General features: G+C 48.0%; 1 pseudogene; it reads right to left on the bottom strand.

Moving 5' to 3' along the window:
• Window positions 1-626: 626 nt before the first annotated feature.
• On the bottom strand, window positions 627-15420 carry LOC140681798 (uncharacterized; annotated as a pseudogene).
• Window positions 15421-16372: the final 952 nt, after the last annotated feature.

The following is a 16372-nucleotide window of genomic DNA, read 5'->3' as shown; positions in this document are numbered from 1 at the left end:
GGACATTCTTTCAGGGCATAGCCCCAAGAAGTCCTCCAGCAGGCCCACAGGCCTCCACAGTGGCTCACGCAGATCCAAACTACACAAGTCTTCACTCCCACATGTTGGCCTTAGTTCCCGTGGCAGAACTTGCCTTCCCACTGGACACTCACCTGTGCCCGAGCCTGTGGAGAAGCCCGGCTCCCTCCCCCTCTGCCCACAGCAGCACAGACACTCCCAACCTTTCCCAAGAGCTGCAACACAACCACAGCCACAGCAGCATGCCCTGCACTGCCACCACTCCTCTGCACCATTTTGTCCCACTCTGCTCCTCTAGTCACTGCTGCCAGCCTGTCTCTCCACTAGAGGTTTTGGCCTGGAGGCACCAAGGTCAGAAGACCTTTGCCCACTTCCAGACCATGCCACAAACCCCATATATGGCTTTTCCCACATTTAGGAAACACCTGACCATTCAGAAGCAAATTTAGAGCTAATTCACAGGGTGAGAACAAAGGGAGACTTCCAGCACAGTAAAGGTTTTATGTATAATCGTATTTATTTACACTATCAATCTAAACAAACTAGAAACTATGAGCTATCAGCTAGAAACTAGAAACTACAAAAAACACCAATGGCCTCCTGCAGGGCTAGTATCTCCTGTCGGCCATAAACTGCTGCGTTGCCATGATCAGAGGCGTCAGGCTGGAGGTCGGCTTGGCTGAGGTTACAAAAGGATGCTGCCCAAAGAGAAAAAGAAGAAATTAATATCTACTGACCTCACAGGCTGAAACTGGCTTTCTCTGGCAAGCAGAAAAATACACAAAGAAGGGCATTCTGTGCACCTCTGTCTCCACATCCAGGACCATGCTACATGAGCCAAACATGGCTCCCAATCCCACAAATCCATTAACCCAGATGGCTTCAGCTGAAGGAGATTTGGTCTAGGCGACCTGGAAAGGCTCCTTCCAACCCATGCCAGGCCAGGATTCTCCTCTGTTTTCCTTTGAAAAGCTCCCAGACTGGAGATTCTCAGGAGCAGGGCCCATCTGCCGCCTTGGACTTGAGCAGACGAGGAGCCCCTGGCAGCGGGCGGCCGGCGCACCCGGCAGCCGCTTTGCCTTTTACCTGCAGAAGTTCCTGGGCAGACCAGCGCCTGTCCTCGTCCGTCTCCAGGCAGCAGCACAGAAAGTCTCGCAGCCAAGCCGACTGTTGCCTGGGCTTCTGCAGCTTCGGGGTGCCCCTGGTGCTTATCAGCTGCTGAACCTGGAGAAGAAGGAAATGCCACGCTCCACCTGTCTCCTCCACACCCCAAACTGCTCACACAGACCCCACTGGACAAGCTCCAGTTCCCAGTGGCTCTTTACTCCCTGCCAGAGGGAGGGAGATACCTTTCCTACCCCTACTAAAAGAACCCAAAGCCAGAGGCAGACGTAGCCAGTCCAACATGCAAAGGCTCTTGCCTTGATCCCTGATTTCATTGGCTGATGGAATTAGGAGCAACTCCATCAGCAGCAGCACACTTTGCTTCTCTCAGCACTGACACCAGCTCTACAGGCAAGGTGGAAGACAGACTTTAATCTAACTTTACTATTTCCAAGGATTCCACCCATAAAATGCAGCTCACTGCTCCCTTAGGTAAAGCTGCTCACTGCTCTCTTAGGCAAAGCTTCCATCAAGGAAAAGGCATAGTGATTTTCTTGTGCTATTCATGATGAAATGCCAAGGGGATAATCTGGGCAAGAAGCATAAGAGACTATGCAGCCTGGCACCTATCATTGTCAGGTGTTAGCAAGCTTCCCAGGCAGCAGAATGGGAGTAGATTTAGTCAGAGTGACAGGAGCATCTGAGGGGAGTTGCAGCGTACCGTGCGGGAGGTGTTCATCAGGTAAGGAGGTGCTCCTTCCACCATCTCGATCCCCACAATTCCAAAGGACCAGATGTCCACTTTGGGGCCGTAGGGCTTCTTTGTGAAAATTTCTGGGGCCATCCAGTGAGTAGTCCCAACAAGTGATCTTCGTTTGCTCTGCTCAGCGGTGAGCTGAGCAGAAAGGCCAAAATCAGCTGAGGAGAAAAAACACTCACATCAAGCCAGCTTGAAAAAGGAGAGCAAAGAAAAGAATTCCCCACTGAATCAATGTCTAAGAAGGCAGTGTGGAATCCAGCTGTACCAGGGGCATGCTGCCATTCCTCGGGCCTGCAGCTGAGGAAATACGCAATTGGCCACTTTGCAAAAGCCCCCGACTTCAGGCAGTGGCTTTTAGTCCCCTGAAGCTATTAGACTGCTGCTGCCTTGCTGGGGAAGGGACACACACAAGCCAAAGGCACTGCTGACCCCTTCTGCCCAGCTACAGCTCCCTGCACCTTGTGGCTGTGCTCTGCGCTCGCAGCAGGGCAGCCTGCACTGCCACAGGCACCAGGGAAGCGGCAGCACCCAAAGGCAGCCCCACACCGCAGCCCGCCACGGCTGAGCCTGGCCAGCAACACCCACCCAACTTGACAGAGCCGTCCAAGCCCAGGAGAATGTTGTGGCTTTTGATGTCTCGGTGGATCACTTGCTTGGAGTGAAGGAAATCCAGGCCTTGCAGGCACTGAGAGAGGAAAAAGAAACACGAGCCTGAGTGGATTGCGTCCCACAAGCAGGGCAGTGGCACACCTGCAAGACTGACTTCCTGGGGGATGCGGAGCCACGGCAGGCCAGGCTGCTGGCAAAGGCAGCAGAGCTCGCTGCTCCAACACGAGGACAGCAGAGCTTTTCTAAGGGCGTGGCTGTTTGTTTTGAAAGGGAAAGGGCAATTGTTGCTCTGGCCAGTGCCCTGCAAACACAGACTCAAGGTGCACTGCTGCAGTGCCTGTACTCTCTGCAGCCAGACAACAGTGTCTGCTTTTGCAAGCACCACTTGGGGTGCAAGGCTCTCCTTTGAGGCTGAGCTCTGTGAGAGTCCTGGGAGTATCTCTTTGTCTTTGCCACTTGCTCAACATGGTGCCACCAGCCACTTTGCTCTTGTGGGGAAGGAATGCAGCACTCACAGGCTCCAGGCAAGGCTTTAGAGAGGCAAACACAAACACACTAGAAGAAGGGCAGGCACATTGGCAGGCACTTCATCTGCTCTTGCTACTGCCAGGCATAAGAGAAAGGCAGAAAGGAAGCTTGGAAGGGGAAATCTCTCCTCTCCTTATCACCCATTTGGAAGGGCCGTCCCGACCAAGCCATGGGAAGAAACAAGCGCCATCCCTTACCTCCCGAGAGACAGCTGCTATCTCTCCTTCTGCCATATGAGTCTCCCTGATGACATCGTATAAAGAACCTCCATCCATGTATTCCATCACCAGCCAGAGTTCCTCATCCACCAGGTAGCTGAAAGGAGGAAACAACAGCCTGGAGATGAAGGTGTGCACTTACATGACCTGATGGATTCTTGCTCCTGTGTCTCTCTCAGAGGAAGACAGGCGGAATAGTCATTCACAATGCTCTACAGGGCTTGAACTCTATGCAGTCTAAAGGCTGCTTGGTATCCACACCAATGCAACAGGCCAAGGGAGATACAATCTACAGCGCTTTGTCAGCACTGGAGACCCGTGGGAAAAAATCAAATGCCAAAACAAATGAAACCATGTGGAGAGAGGACAGGAACTTTGAGGCTGTTGGCTCAGTAAGAAAGGGCCAAGGCCGGTCTTTGAAAGCACACTTCAAACTAGGTATGCCAGCAAAGATGAATGCAGCCCCAATGCAATCTCCTCCCAGGACGCTGTAGATCAGCCCAGAAGCAGGAATTAACAGCTCCATCCTCTGCCAGCCACCAAAGGAGTGGTTGAACTTCTGGCTTGCAGGATGTGAATGACCTTTCATGGCAGAACAGCAGAACCACTCACCTGTCTACAAAGGTCACAAGATTGGCATTCTTATTGCCACGCATGATCTGGATTTCATTCAGGCACACCTCGCTGTTGCTCTCTTCCAGGAGACTAATTTTCTTTATGGCCACCTAAAACAACATGGAAAACATGAACCAAAGTTGGTGGCACAGAACCACCAGGGGAACACGGAGACAGTGATGATGGGGTGACAGAGCTGGGCTGGGCCAAGCTGCCTTGTGGCTGGACATCAGACCGCTTGCTTGGGCACCTGCCAGGACAAAAAGCCAGATAGCCTTTGCCTTGGAAACCTGGCAGAAACATGGTCTATGCTGTCCACCTCAAAGCTCTAACAACACTCACCGTTCCCACAGACTTCCCCCATGGCTTTACTTTATCATCCCCATTTTCATTCACACTCCTCTTGCAAGCAGAAAGTCAATTTCTGCCAGAAAACATGGAGCAAAACTGCTGGACAACCTCTAGGGGGCTTGATCATTCCACTGGCATTCTCCATTTCACAGCAACAAAGCAAACTCTTCCAGACATGACAGATCAAATGCTGTCCTAAAACAGTTCTGCAGAAGCTGTGGCGCTGCTTGACGCTTACCTCTTCTCCTGTGGCAGTCTCCACTGCCATGCAGACCGTGCCAAAACCCCTAGAAACAAAACGGCCGCAGAGAAAGAAGAAGTCCTTTAGTCCCTGCAAGTGCAGGAATCCACAGTACAAGAGGAAAACAGTCCAGGGACAAACAGTAAATGGAAGGAACTGTGGCTGCACTCACCCTCTGCCAATTGTTTCCAGTTCTGTGTATTTAGCCTCAGGATCTCCCTCGCTCACCAGCATCTCTGTAAAAATCCCAAGGAAAGATGCTCCCTTCAAAAGAGATCCCACCGTGCAGCAGATCAGAAAGGCAGCCCCACTCTCTGGGACACTGCGCCCTTTCAACTCACTCCCTCAGGAAACAACAACACCACCACACCGCCACCACCTAAAAAACAACAGCAGCAGGACAAGCAGCCCTTCAGCACAGATGGCCTGTCCAAAACTAGAAGTCTAAACTAAAATCTAAGCACATCAAGAAACAGTCAGAGGAGACAGGGATCAGAAAAGTGTAAGCAAGAGAAGTGATTGTTGCTTACAGACATTAAGGGCAGCAGGACAAACACAACCTTTCTGTTCGGGCAATGAACACTCTGGGACATTCAACAAAAGATTAAATCCTTGCAAACATGCAAGGCATCTTGGCTTCTGGAATCCATTTTTATCAACAGCTGCCCTTTCCAGAACAGGAAGAATATTGCAAAGTGCCTCCAGCAGAGCTAAGATCTCAAGCATCAAGCAGGACTTTGCCTAAACAAGGCCCTTCTGCCGCTCAAGAGCAGCAGCTGATGTTCTACCCTACTGTGATGGGCCTTAGGAATGAGGTCCCTCAGCTTTTAGGACAGGCTGAGCTCTGAAGATGAGATGACCTTGGCCGTGCCCCACAGGAGCTGGGCCCCACAGGAGCTCCTGGAGGCCTCCTCATTTGCTCGGTCACAGCCTCCTGCTTAGCCAGAAACAATCTCTGCTCTGCCTTTTGCCTAGAGGGAAGCTCAGGCAAGGCCAAACCAGGCCCAGCTGCCCTCCGAGGCAGGAGCAGCAGCCCAGAGATCCCTCCCCACCTCAGAGCACAGCAACAGCTCCTGTGGGGAGGCCTCAGGAGCTGGCACTCAGCTGAGGAGGAACAGGAGCTGGGACAGCTCTTCCTGACACACACACACACACACCAGGCACTGCTGCGGCACACAAGGGTCACAAAGGACGTACTCAGCATGGCCAGGCACTTGTCCTCTGTCCTCTCTCCCAGCAGCTCCCTGCTGCCAGAGGAACTAGTCGTGCTCCAGGTGCACGAGCTGCTCCTGCTTGAGTTTCCAGCTTGGGCACTGGAGGCTTCTTCAGCTGCAGCTTGTGCAGGTGCCACAACAGAGGAGCTGTAGCTCTGGGACAAGAAATTAATTTGGGTCACAAATGTGCCTGGCAGAGATGCCCCTCTGATCTCATTTCAAATGCAAGCCCTGAGGAAGATGCTGCTGGCCACATCCAGGGCTCTTCACCTCTCAGCTTTTGCAGCCCACTTCTCCAGCTCAAGGCCCCGAACCCAAACCCTGCTTTTACATAAGGGACAAAATGTCACCAAAGACACTGCTAACCCAAACAGGCACTTACTGATGCTGGCTGCTCAGGCCGCGGACTGACAGCAGCAGCAGGTTCATTGGCACCTTCCTCCTCTTCAGCCTCTCCCTCGGGTGAAGAGGCAGCCGGAGCAGGTGCTGGTGCTATTGCTACCCCTTGTGTCTTGCTGAGACAAATTCCCAGCCCCTGTCAGAACAGTAGGGAAGTGATGCCTAAACGTCCAAGTTCCACACCCCTTCTCCAGGCCTCACAGGCTGGGGGAATTGCTCTGGGAGAGCTGGAAAGATTCCAGCCCTCAGCATCTTCAGCCAGGCAGGGCAGGTGCTGTCTGCTCAGAAACTTGCAGCTCTGCTTTGCTCCAGCCACAGGACTAGCCAGAGCTGCTACTTACTGATGCTGGATGCTCAGGCCCTGCAGTGGCAGCAGGTGCACTTTGGTGGGAATCTTCCTCCCCTTTGGTCTCCTCTTCAGGCAGACATGCATCCAGAGGAGGCTCAGAGGTCTGTTTTGGGCTCTGCAGATAGACAGCAGTGTCAGGGACAGGTAACCTCCCTATTCAGCTCTGGAGCCAGAATCACTAAGGAGAAATCATCTGCAGAGAAATGGCATTCTAATTGTTCAAACTCAAGTAAAATGGGCCAGTTAGATGGGACTGCACTCTCTTGTACAGGAGAACTTCCATCATGGCTTCAAGCACCAAGCAACCCCACTTTCAGCTGCTTAAAAGCTCTGAAAAGGAACTGGAGAAAACAGCCTGGGATCCAACTCCTCCTGCAGCTGCTGCTGCTTCTTCAGCTGCTGCTGCTGCTTCTGCTGCTGCTGCTGCTGCTGCTGCTGCTGCTGCTGCTGCTGCAAAGAGCCTGGACTGTTCTTTCATTCATCCAACCAGGCTGGCACTGGACTGCACCAGGCCCAGCTCACAGCTTGCTCCACAATTGTCAAATGCTACCCACACCAAAGGCTCCTTTCCCACTCACCCAAGGAGCGGATTCTCTCCAGGCACGGGTGATGTGACCTTCAAGACAAAAGGGAAAAAGAAGCAGATGCTGTAAGGAAACTGCCTGTGCTGGGCAAACCCACCAAATTGTCAGCAACCAAAGACAGAGCATTCTGCTTTCACTCCATCACTCCAGCAGCAACCCTTGTGTCACACAGCATGACAACAGCACAAACTACTGCCTCGTGTCCAAATTTTGTTCCCTTTGGCCATTCAACCCATAGAAACTTGAGACTGAGAAAGTCCCAGTGGTTCTGCAACAGGCATTCCAGCTTCTGCCCCACCCCACCCAGCAGGAGCTAGAGCTCCTCTCTTCCCTGGACTTTAGTTTTCTGAAGGGATTGCATGTATCAATTGCCATGAGCTTACTGAAAACCCTTCCCCAAAAAAGCTTCCCCCAAGTCCCCTTTAGCCATGGTGGCAGTTCTGTGGTGACACAGCGCAGGAACAGCTCCTGGGTTCAGGAGCATACAAGAACTGCTCTGAAATGTCCATCTCAGAGGCCTTTTCCAAGCTGATCCTGTGATTTCATCCCAGAAGGAATGGCTCTTTTAGCACTCAGGAAGTGTCAAGTTCCACAGGCACATGCTGGGATGAGGGAATGCAGACAAGAAGACTTGAACTGAGGGACTTTCCCTCAGTGCTGGAGAGCAGTGCACAGCTTTTCCAAGGACTCCTGCCAAGCTCTCCCAGTCTTCCTATCTTGGAAGTTGTCTGGCTTGAGCCAGCAAACTGAGGAGATTCCAGACCCCATGGGCACAGGCTATGCCACGGGAGGAGCGGAGCCCCTGCAGGCTACATTACAAATGCTGCCCAGGCCCCTCTGGCTAGAGACACCCCCTTCTTAGCTGCAGCTGCTGACAGCAGCTTTACCCAACTCAAGGCCTCTTGGTGGCATTTTGGTGTCCATATGCCACACTGCACAAAACCGTCCACTTACGTGCCAGCTGGGTGAAAAAGTACCCAGAATAGGCCACGGAGAAAGCCGTGCAAACTGCAGCACACACTCTCTCCATGGCCTGAGCAGCGCTGCCCAAGTCTGCACCAGACAACGCCTGCGGGGAAAAACCAAAAATCCTGCGAGTCCTGCTGGCAGAGACCTCGGCGATCAGCAGGTTCCGCCTGCAGTCAGCGTGCCACAGAGCTGCTCTGCTCACTGAGCCCTGCCGGGCCTGGGCACAGCAACTTTGCCTTGGCAACGCTGGGATGCGGCCCCTGACATCACAATAGCAGCCACCCTGGGCTGGTTTGTGAACTCACAGAGTGCAGAGAACCAGATCTTCCCTACAGCTCAGGCCAAAAAATGTCTGCAAAGCTCTCCTCTGCTACAAAGCAACACAAAAAGCCCTCCTAGTCCATAAGCTACTGCTCAAGGCATCTAAGAGTAACTCCAAGAACACACTAATCCCCTACAGCCCACCCGGAGAAATTGAGCACTGAGAAGGGATCAGGATGTGAGGAACCACATCAGTGCTCTTTGGCCACTAATGCTTCTGAGCAAAAACCAGAAGGCTTCTTCCAGCTGGACCTTGCTCAGTTCAGGAAAGCAGCAAACAAGGAGAAGCACTACTTTAATTGCATTTAGAGGTTTCTCCTAGCTACAGAAACCAGGTCATGGATCTTTCAGCACTGTTTATTCATTTTACATCACAGCCATGGGTGTGATTTCAGCAGGGAAATGCCATGACCAGAAATGCAAGGGGGATCCTTCTTTCTGGCTCCCTCTAGCAGAGAGGCCTTGGGACCAAAGCACCACCACCATTTCCCTCTCAGTTCTGTCCTTCCACAATAGATTTTAGGCCACGGGGTTGAGATGAGTGGCACAGAAGTGACAGCTCTGACACACAACTGAAACCATCAGGGCCAGGGTGGCACATGGGACTGTTTTTCTGCTCCAGCGGAACAGTGCAGCCCACTGGTGACACTGATACCAAGTGAGTTCAGCCAAGCCAAAAGGGAGTCCAGCCAAGCCCAGTGGAGCCCAGCAGGGTGGTAGGAAGAGGCAGTGGAGTGGCAGATCCGATTCCCATGCAGACGCCCAGCGTGGCGGACTGATGGTAGCGGCAGTGCCAAACAGAGCTCTGCAGGGAGAGACACCCATCACCATCGCCTCTGCACTACCAGTGCTGCAGAGAGGGAGCGGGAAACTGCCACTGCAGGCCCACAGCTGCTCCAGGCAGCACCAGCAGTGCCCATCAACCACCAGAATCATTCTGTAAGCCCTCACCATCTTCTCCTTGTTCTGGGGGCCCTGATTTATTAAAAAAATATGGATATTGATCTAGTATCGATATCCAACTGTGACAGACAAAAACTCTCTAACAATTTAAAGTTAGAAAGTGTATGTTTATTCGACGCCGGGCAGCGTGCAGGATAGCTCCCAAATACACACCACACCTTCCAGGTGATTACAGAGTCTTTTTATCCATACAAGTATTGAATATACAAAATACAAATGCATATTCATAATTTTGGTACATCCCATTCCCCGCTTCGTATGCTAATCACTCCAAAAGCTATTAAGCATGCGTAGTTTGTCCCTTGAAATGGGTCGGTGGTCCCTTTTATGGGGAGGGGTCCCAAAATGAGGAAGTAAATGAAGTCTTCCTCGTTCTGATCTTTCTACCTTTTCAGCGCAGGTATGACAAATGAACTCTTGGTAGAACTCCCATTCCTTGTCTTCAATTGGTTTCAGAACAGAGGGGGCCCACAATTGTCTTATGTTCTTAAAAGCTATTTATCAGTTTCTATATTCTTCATTATAAACCCAGCTAACCAAACATTGTGCTGACAAGCAATTAATTATTAGTTAACTACTAACTCCTAACTTCATCAAGGCCTACTCATTTATTAGTCTTATTTTAATTAACTCTAGTAAGGCTTATTTCTAACTAAAATCTTAGCTCTTCAAAATCTCTAAATGCCTTAAAGTTTACGTTTCATTCCCCACTTCTTCTTTGGAATGAGTAAATTCCTTTACTCAATATATAGACTTTTCTTCATCTGCCCAAGACATGTGTCCAGTTTGTTTCAAAACTAAGCCATATGCTTTTGATAGTGAAGTTAGGGCTGTCATTCGTCGTATCATTTTCCAATTCCAAACAAGTATTACAACAGATAAAATCAAGCTTATACTAACTAAAATAAGCAACACAATAATAGGATGAATTAAAGTATTAAGTATGCCAGTTGCTGTTGGTGACCATCCAAAAAGCACATCCCACCAATGATGAGACAAGTGTTCTTCAAATCGTTTAAAAACTCCTTTGATGGTTTCTGTGTCATGGTGTATAGTAATTAAAGTCTTTTTCCCTACGTCTCTAATCTCTTTTAAAATTTCTCTCAGTTCTTGATGTTCTAACAATTGAGCAACTAAAGTCAAATTCATTCCTATGGGCACGGGCACTATCTCTTGTACAGTAATTAAATTGGCTTTTATATACTGGTGTGATACTACAGGTGCCTGATATGAGAAGTCACATCCCTCAATTTTAACAAAGTTACAGACACATAAATTGAACTGAGTCTCATTCATGCTTAGATTGTCTATCATTATAGTGGGGCATGCTGTTCTGAGACAGACACAACCTTGTCCTACATATACAAGCAAAGTTGTTTGGTTACCTGAATGCGTTTCAAAGTGGCAAATGCTTTGGTCTGTATCTAAACATGTATCTTTATTACTTTCTAATGTCCCCTCACATATGTACCCAAGTTGTCTCCTCATAGAACAGGGCTCTAGGTTGATGGTTTGCCACTTTCCTCTGATTTCTCGCGCCCATGTTTTATGTTCAGAAGGATATAACACAGTCCCCTAATGGTTTAATCCTAGGGGCACTATAGGATGAATTAAGCTCACTGATGCATTATGTATTGTTAAGACAAAGGCTGTTACTTTACTTGTCATAGGGTTATAAGTGAAATTGACCAAAGTCCACCAAGCTTGTAGTTCCCTTTCTATATCAGATGCACTATCCCAAACAATTTTACGGAGTTCAGCAGGGAATATTCCCTCCCCGCCTTCTCTGATCACTGCAGCAGCTACTGAGCTGCTGACTGCATCCATAGTTGTGCTTGGGTACACCCAAGAGCTAGTGAAACATTTTCGCTGGCTGTGCCTAATGCATTAATTATTAATTTATGGTCTCGCTCTTCAGTATTCTCCCATTCTGGTAATACTTTGGATAACTTCCAATGGTTGTCACCCAGTGCTAGTAGGGAAGATTGCAAAAGTTGCTGTAATTTAACTAAGTCGTTCCCTACTGTTGTTAGTTTATTCATCAGTACTTCTGAATCTATGGTATTTAGCACTCCTAGTCCAGTCCCTAGCAGCCCAGTGAGATCTCTTTTACTCTTAAAGTTGGAGGGCATTTGTTTTTGAAGCCAAGTGGCCCAATCCATGAAAGGATTTCTGAGAAATGGGGCGCACTCTGGCCGGACATCTGAAGCATTTACCTGTATTCCCATTTCTACTCGCTTCAGAGACCATTCCGGATTGACCAGCAGTCTTTGGATTCCCGTTTTCTTAATAGCATACGGCCCAATTTTAGTAATCGTAGGAGCTATAGGCTGCTCCTCTACTTCCGGGATAAGTGGTTGTGGGGTAGTAATAGCTTTCTTTTGTATTGGAGGGGTAGTTCTAGTTCTGTTCTTATGATATTCAACACACACTTGAGTGATATTAAAATCAAGATCATGCCCTCTTATTGCACATCGCTCTAGTTTTAGTCTAAATTCAGGACATCTACTCAAACATTTGTCACAGCATTCAGGGCTAATCCGAATGAGTTTCATGGGTGGTTGGTAAGCCTCATGGAACCCATCTTGCACAAATGCATAGTTACATCCCCAAACATTTCTCCCTTCCCACAAACGTGCATTTGTAACCTTTAAAATCTCATTCAGGGCCCTACGAGAGTGGGGATCATAGGCCCTTCCTTGACACTGATATATTCCAGTTACGTTGTACTTGTGTGGTATTGTATTGGCTCCTGTTACAACTGTGGCAATAGTGATAATAGTTACGACCTTCTCCATCATGTCCATAATTTCTATAGGTCCATTTATTCGCTGTTGCAGGTGAGCTTCAACTTCAGCTCGTTGTCACCTGGTGTCACTTTCCAGACTCCCTCAGGAACTTTCTTCACTCGGGAGTGATGGATCCAGGCTTTCTGTTCTTTGATCTTGATTGCAGTAAAGATAGTGAGGAGCACTAGGTAGGGTCCTTCCCACTGTGGTTCCAGGCTTTTTTCTGCAAAAGACTTAACATATACATAATCCCCAGGTTGTACATCATGTACTGGCCCATCTAATTCTCTGGTCTGAGCTCCAGCCACATATTTTTCAATTTCCCTTAATTGTTTGTTCAGGGCTACTATATATTTATATAGGCTTTCTTCCCCTACCTGTGTTGGTGTGATTCCTTCTTGAACTGTATATGGTCTCCCATATAATATTTCAAAGGGGCTCAATTTTTCTTTTGTTCTTGGTTTTGTCCGGATTCGCAATAATGCTAATGGGAGAGCTTGGGGCCAAGGTAGGTTTGCTTCTTGTCCCAACCTTACAATCTGTTGTTTAATCAAATGATTCATCTTCTCCACTTGGCCACTCGATTGAGGATGATATGGGGTATGTAACTCCCAATCTATCCCCAGGTGATGGCTAATTTGTTGCACAATTTTGGAGATAAAATGCGGCCCTCTATCTGAGGATATAGTGGCTGGAACTCCAAACCTCGGTATTATTTCTTGCAACAGTGCTTTGGTTACCTCTCGTGCTTTAGCAGTCCTAGTAGAAAAGGCTTCTGGCCAACCCGAAAAGGTATCAGTCAATACTAGGAGATAACGATATCCCCCCTTCCTAGGTAATTCTGTAAATCGATTTGCCACTGTTGCCTAGGTCTACAACCTTTCCCAATTTGTCTAACTTTAGGCCTTGGGGTGTTTTTAGGATTAGTTCGGAGGCAAAGGCTACACTGATGAGTTACTTGTATTATTGTGCCCTGTAATTTCCTAGCTATAATTTTTCCTTTCAGATGGTTATACAGGGCATCTATTCCCTAGTGTGTTTTTTCATGCTCTTTTTGCACTAATGACCACAACAAATAGGAGGGCACCACAAGTCTCCCTTCCTCTGTTATAGCCCATCCTTCTTGATTAAAATTTGCTTTTTCTGCCTTAATAAGTTTCTTATCCTTTTTATTGTACACAAGCTTACCTTCAATAGAAATCTTTCCATCTGGGATTAATGTTGCTTCCACTGTCTCCTCAAATACCTCACCTTTGGCTGCGTCTTTTGCCTCTCTGTCCGCCAGCATATTCCCTTCTTCCAATTCAGAGCTCACTTTTTGGTGTGCCTCAATGTGCATGATGGCTACCTTCTCAGGTAGCTGCACTGCATCTAGTAGTCTCAGTATTTCTTGTGAATGTTTAATATTCTTCCCTTGCGAATTCAACAGTCCTCTCTCTTTCCAAATGGCTCCATGTGCATGAACTACCCCAAATGCATACCTTGAGTCTGTATAAATGTTAATCTCTCTTCCTTTTGCTAACTCTAAGGCTCGAGTTAAGGCGATTATTTCGGCCTTCTGTGCAGAGGTGTTTGCTGATAACGGTCCAGACTCTATTACCTCTCTGCTTGTGGTAACCGCATACCCAGCATGCCTTTTTCCACTGATGACATAGCTGCTTCCATCAGTAAACCAAGTCTCAGCACCTTCGAGTGGGATGTCCTTCAGATCCGGACGGCTGGAGTAGGTGGCTTCAATGGTCTCCAGACAGTCATGGATCACTGGTTCTCCCATACTCCCGCTGAGAAAGGAAGCTGGATTCACAATGTTAGTTACCACAATTTCAACATCATCCTGTTCCACTAGTACAGCTTGGTACTTTAGAAACCTCTGTGGAGAGAGCCAATGTCCCCCTTTTGCCTCAAGGACTGCAGACACTGTGTGAGATACTAGCACAGTCATCTTCTGGCCCAGGGTGAATTTGCATGCTTCTTGGATGTTCACTGCCACTGCTGCAACGGCTCTGAGACACCCTGGCCATCCTTTAGCTGCCGTATCCAGCTGTTTGGAGAGATAAGCCACTGCTCTCCGGTACGGGCCTAAGTTCTGTGCTAGTATTCCCAAGGCGATCCCTTGTTTTTCATGGGAAAATAGGAAAAATGGTTTACTTACGTCTGGAAGTCCTAAGGCTAGAGCTGACATGAGGGCCTTCTTTAGTTGGTCAAAGGCTTGGGTTGCTTCCTTTGTCCACTAGAGATCTCTGCTCTCTTCTGTGATCAGGGCATACAGAGGTTTAACAAGTAACCCATAGTTATAAATCCATAGTCTGCACCACCCTGTCATGCCTAAAAAGGTTCTTAGTTCTTTCACTGTCTGAGGTCTCGGGGTCTGACATATTGCTTCTTTGCGATCTTGGCCCAAGGTCCTTTGTCCAGCACTCACTTCATAACCCAGGTAAATGACTGTTTGCCTCACCATCTGGGCTTTCTTCTGGGATACTCGATACCCCTGCAGGCCCAAAAAGTTTAGGAGGCTTACCGTCCAATCCACACATGTTTCCTGGGTCTGGGTGGCTATCAGGAGATCATCCACATACTGAAGCAACTGTCCTTCTCCTAGTGGAGGTTCCCAAGATTCTAAATCCTTGGCAAGCTGTTCCCCAAATATAGTAGGAGAGTTCTTGTATCCCTGTGGTAATACACACCATGTGAGCTGGTTCCTCCGTCCAGTTTTGGGGTTCTCCCATTCAAATGCGAAAATTTTCTGGCTGGCTTCGTGGAGAGGGAGGCAAAAGAAAGCATCCTTTAAATCTAAAACGGTAAACCATGTTAGTTCAGGTGTTAAACGAGTTAACAAGGTACAAGGGTTAGCAACTACTGGGTACAAGTCTTCAGTTACCCTGTTAACAGCCCTTAAATCTTGTACTAACCTGTATGACCCATCAGGCTTCTTTACTGGCAAAATGGGGGTATTAAAATCAGATTGACACTCTTTTAACAGTCCTATTTGCAAAAAATGTTCTATAATTGGGCTAATCCCTTCCCTATCTTCTTTCTTCAGGGGGTATTGTTTAACCCTTACTGCCCGTTCCCCCTCCTTAAGCTTGATTTGTATAGGTACTGCATTCTTTGCTCTCCCTGGTATATTAGAAGCCCATACCCCAGGGAATACTTGATCCATTATTTTCTTGAAGTTTTTCTCTTCTTCACTTACAGTTTTAAGTTCTTTGGTTATTAACATTAGGCTCAACAACTCCACGTATTGTTGGTCCTTTACCTCCAAGCTAATGTCTCCATTTTTAAATATTATTTTTGCATCCAGCTGCTCTAGCAGATCCCTGCCCAAAAGTGCAGATGGAGCATTAGGCATATATAAAAACCGGTGAATTCCCCATTGTTTTCCCAATTTATATTTTAACAGTTTGCAAAAATATGCTCTTTCAGATTGGCCAGTAGCCCCTTTTACCATAACATAATCATTTGTTAAAGGTATTAGGGCCTTATTTAACACTGAAAATGTTGCCCCTGTGTCTACTAAAAATTCCACTTCCTTTTCTTTATTCCCTAGTTTAACTATAACCAGAGGGTCCCCTAGGGTAGGGCCCTCCGGTCCTCCTCAGTCCTCCTTCGCATGAGCAACCACTCTTTCTCCCCCCCGATCGCTTTTTCTCTGTTCGTCACCTCTTCTTCGTTCTGGGCACTGGTTCTTCCAGTGTCCAAATTTCCTGCAAAATGCACATTGATCTTTTCCCAGTCGGGGTGGTCCTTGTCTTGGCGGGTCTTGCTCACATCTTTCCTTTCCTTCCCCCCTTGCTACTGCTACTAATTTCTTCATCCCTTGTTTATATCCTTCCTCCCGGTTACTAAAGACTCTCCATGCTTCATCTAATAGAGTCTCCAAGTCTCGGCTATTTGGGCCCCGGATCTTCTGAAGTTTCCGCCTGATATCTCCTGTGGATTGTCCTAAAACCAAATTTATTAGTTGTTGTATTCCTTCCTCTGATCCAGGGTCCAGAGTGGTGTATCGCCGCATCGCGTCTCGTAGGTGATCTAAAAAATCAGAGGGTGTTTCAGAGGGACCTAGTTTAACAGCATACAAAGCTGACCAGTTTATGGTCTTAGGAATTGCTCGTTCTAGTCCTTTCACTATAAAGTCTTGATATCTCTTAAGCTGTGCTAATTCATCAGGTTCATTGGGATCCCACATCGGGTCCTGAAGAGGAAATACATCTTTAATATCCTCTTGTGTTGATACACAAGCATCCTCAGCTAAGTCCTTGGATACCTTTAAAACTAACTGCTTCTCTGTTTCTGTTAAAGCATCAAGTAGTAACTGCATGTCTGTCCAATCAGGTAAATGT

This window comes from Taeniopygia guttata, chromosome Z (genome assembly GCF_048771995.1).
Source record: "Taeniopygia guttata chromosome Z, bTaeGut7.mat, whole genome shotgun sequence".
Classification (NCBI taxonomy): domain Eukaryota; kingdom Metazoa; phylum Chordata; class Aves; order Passeriformes; family Estrildidae; genus Taeniopygia; species Taeniopygia guttata.
The sequence above is the reverse complement of the archived record's forward strand: the minus strand, read 5'-3'. Positions and strand labels throughout refer to the sequence as shown.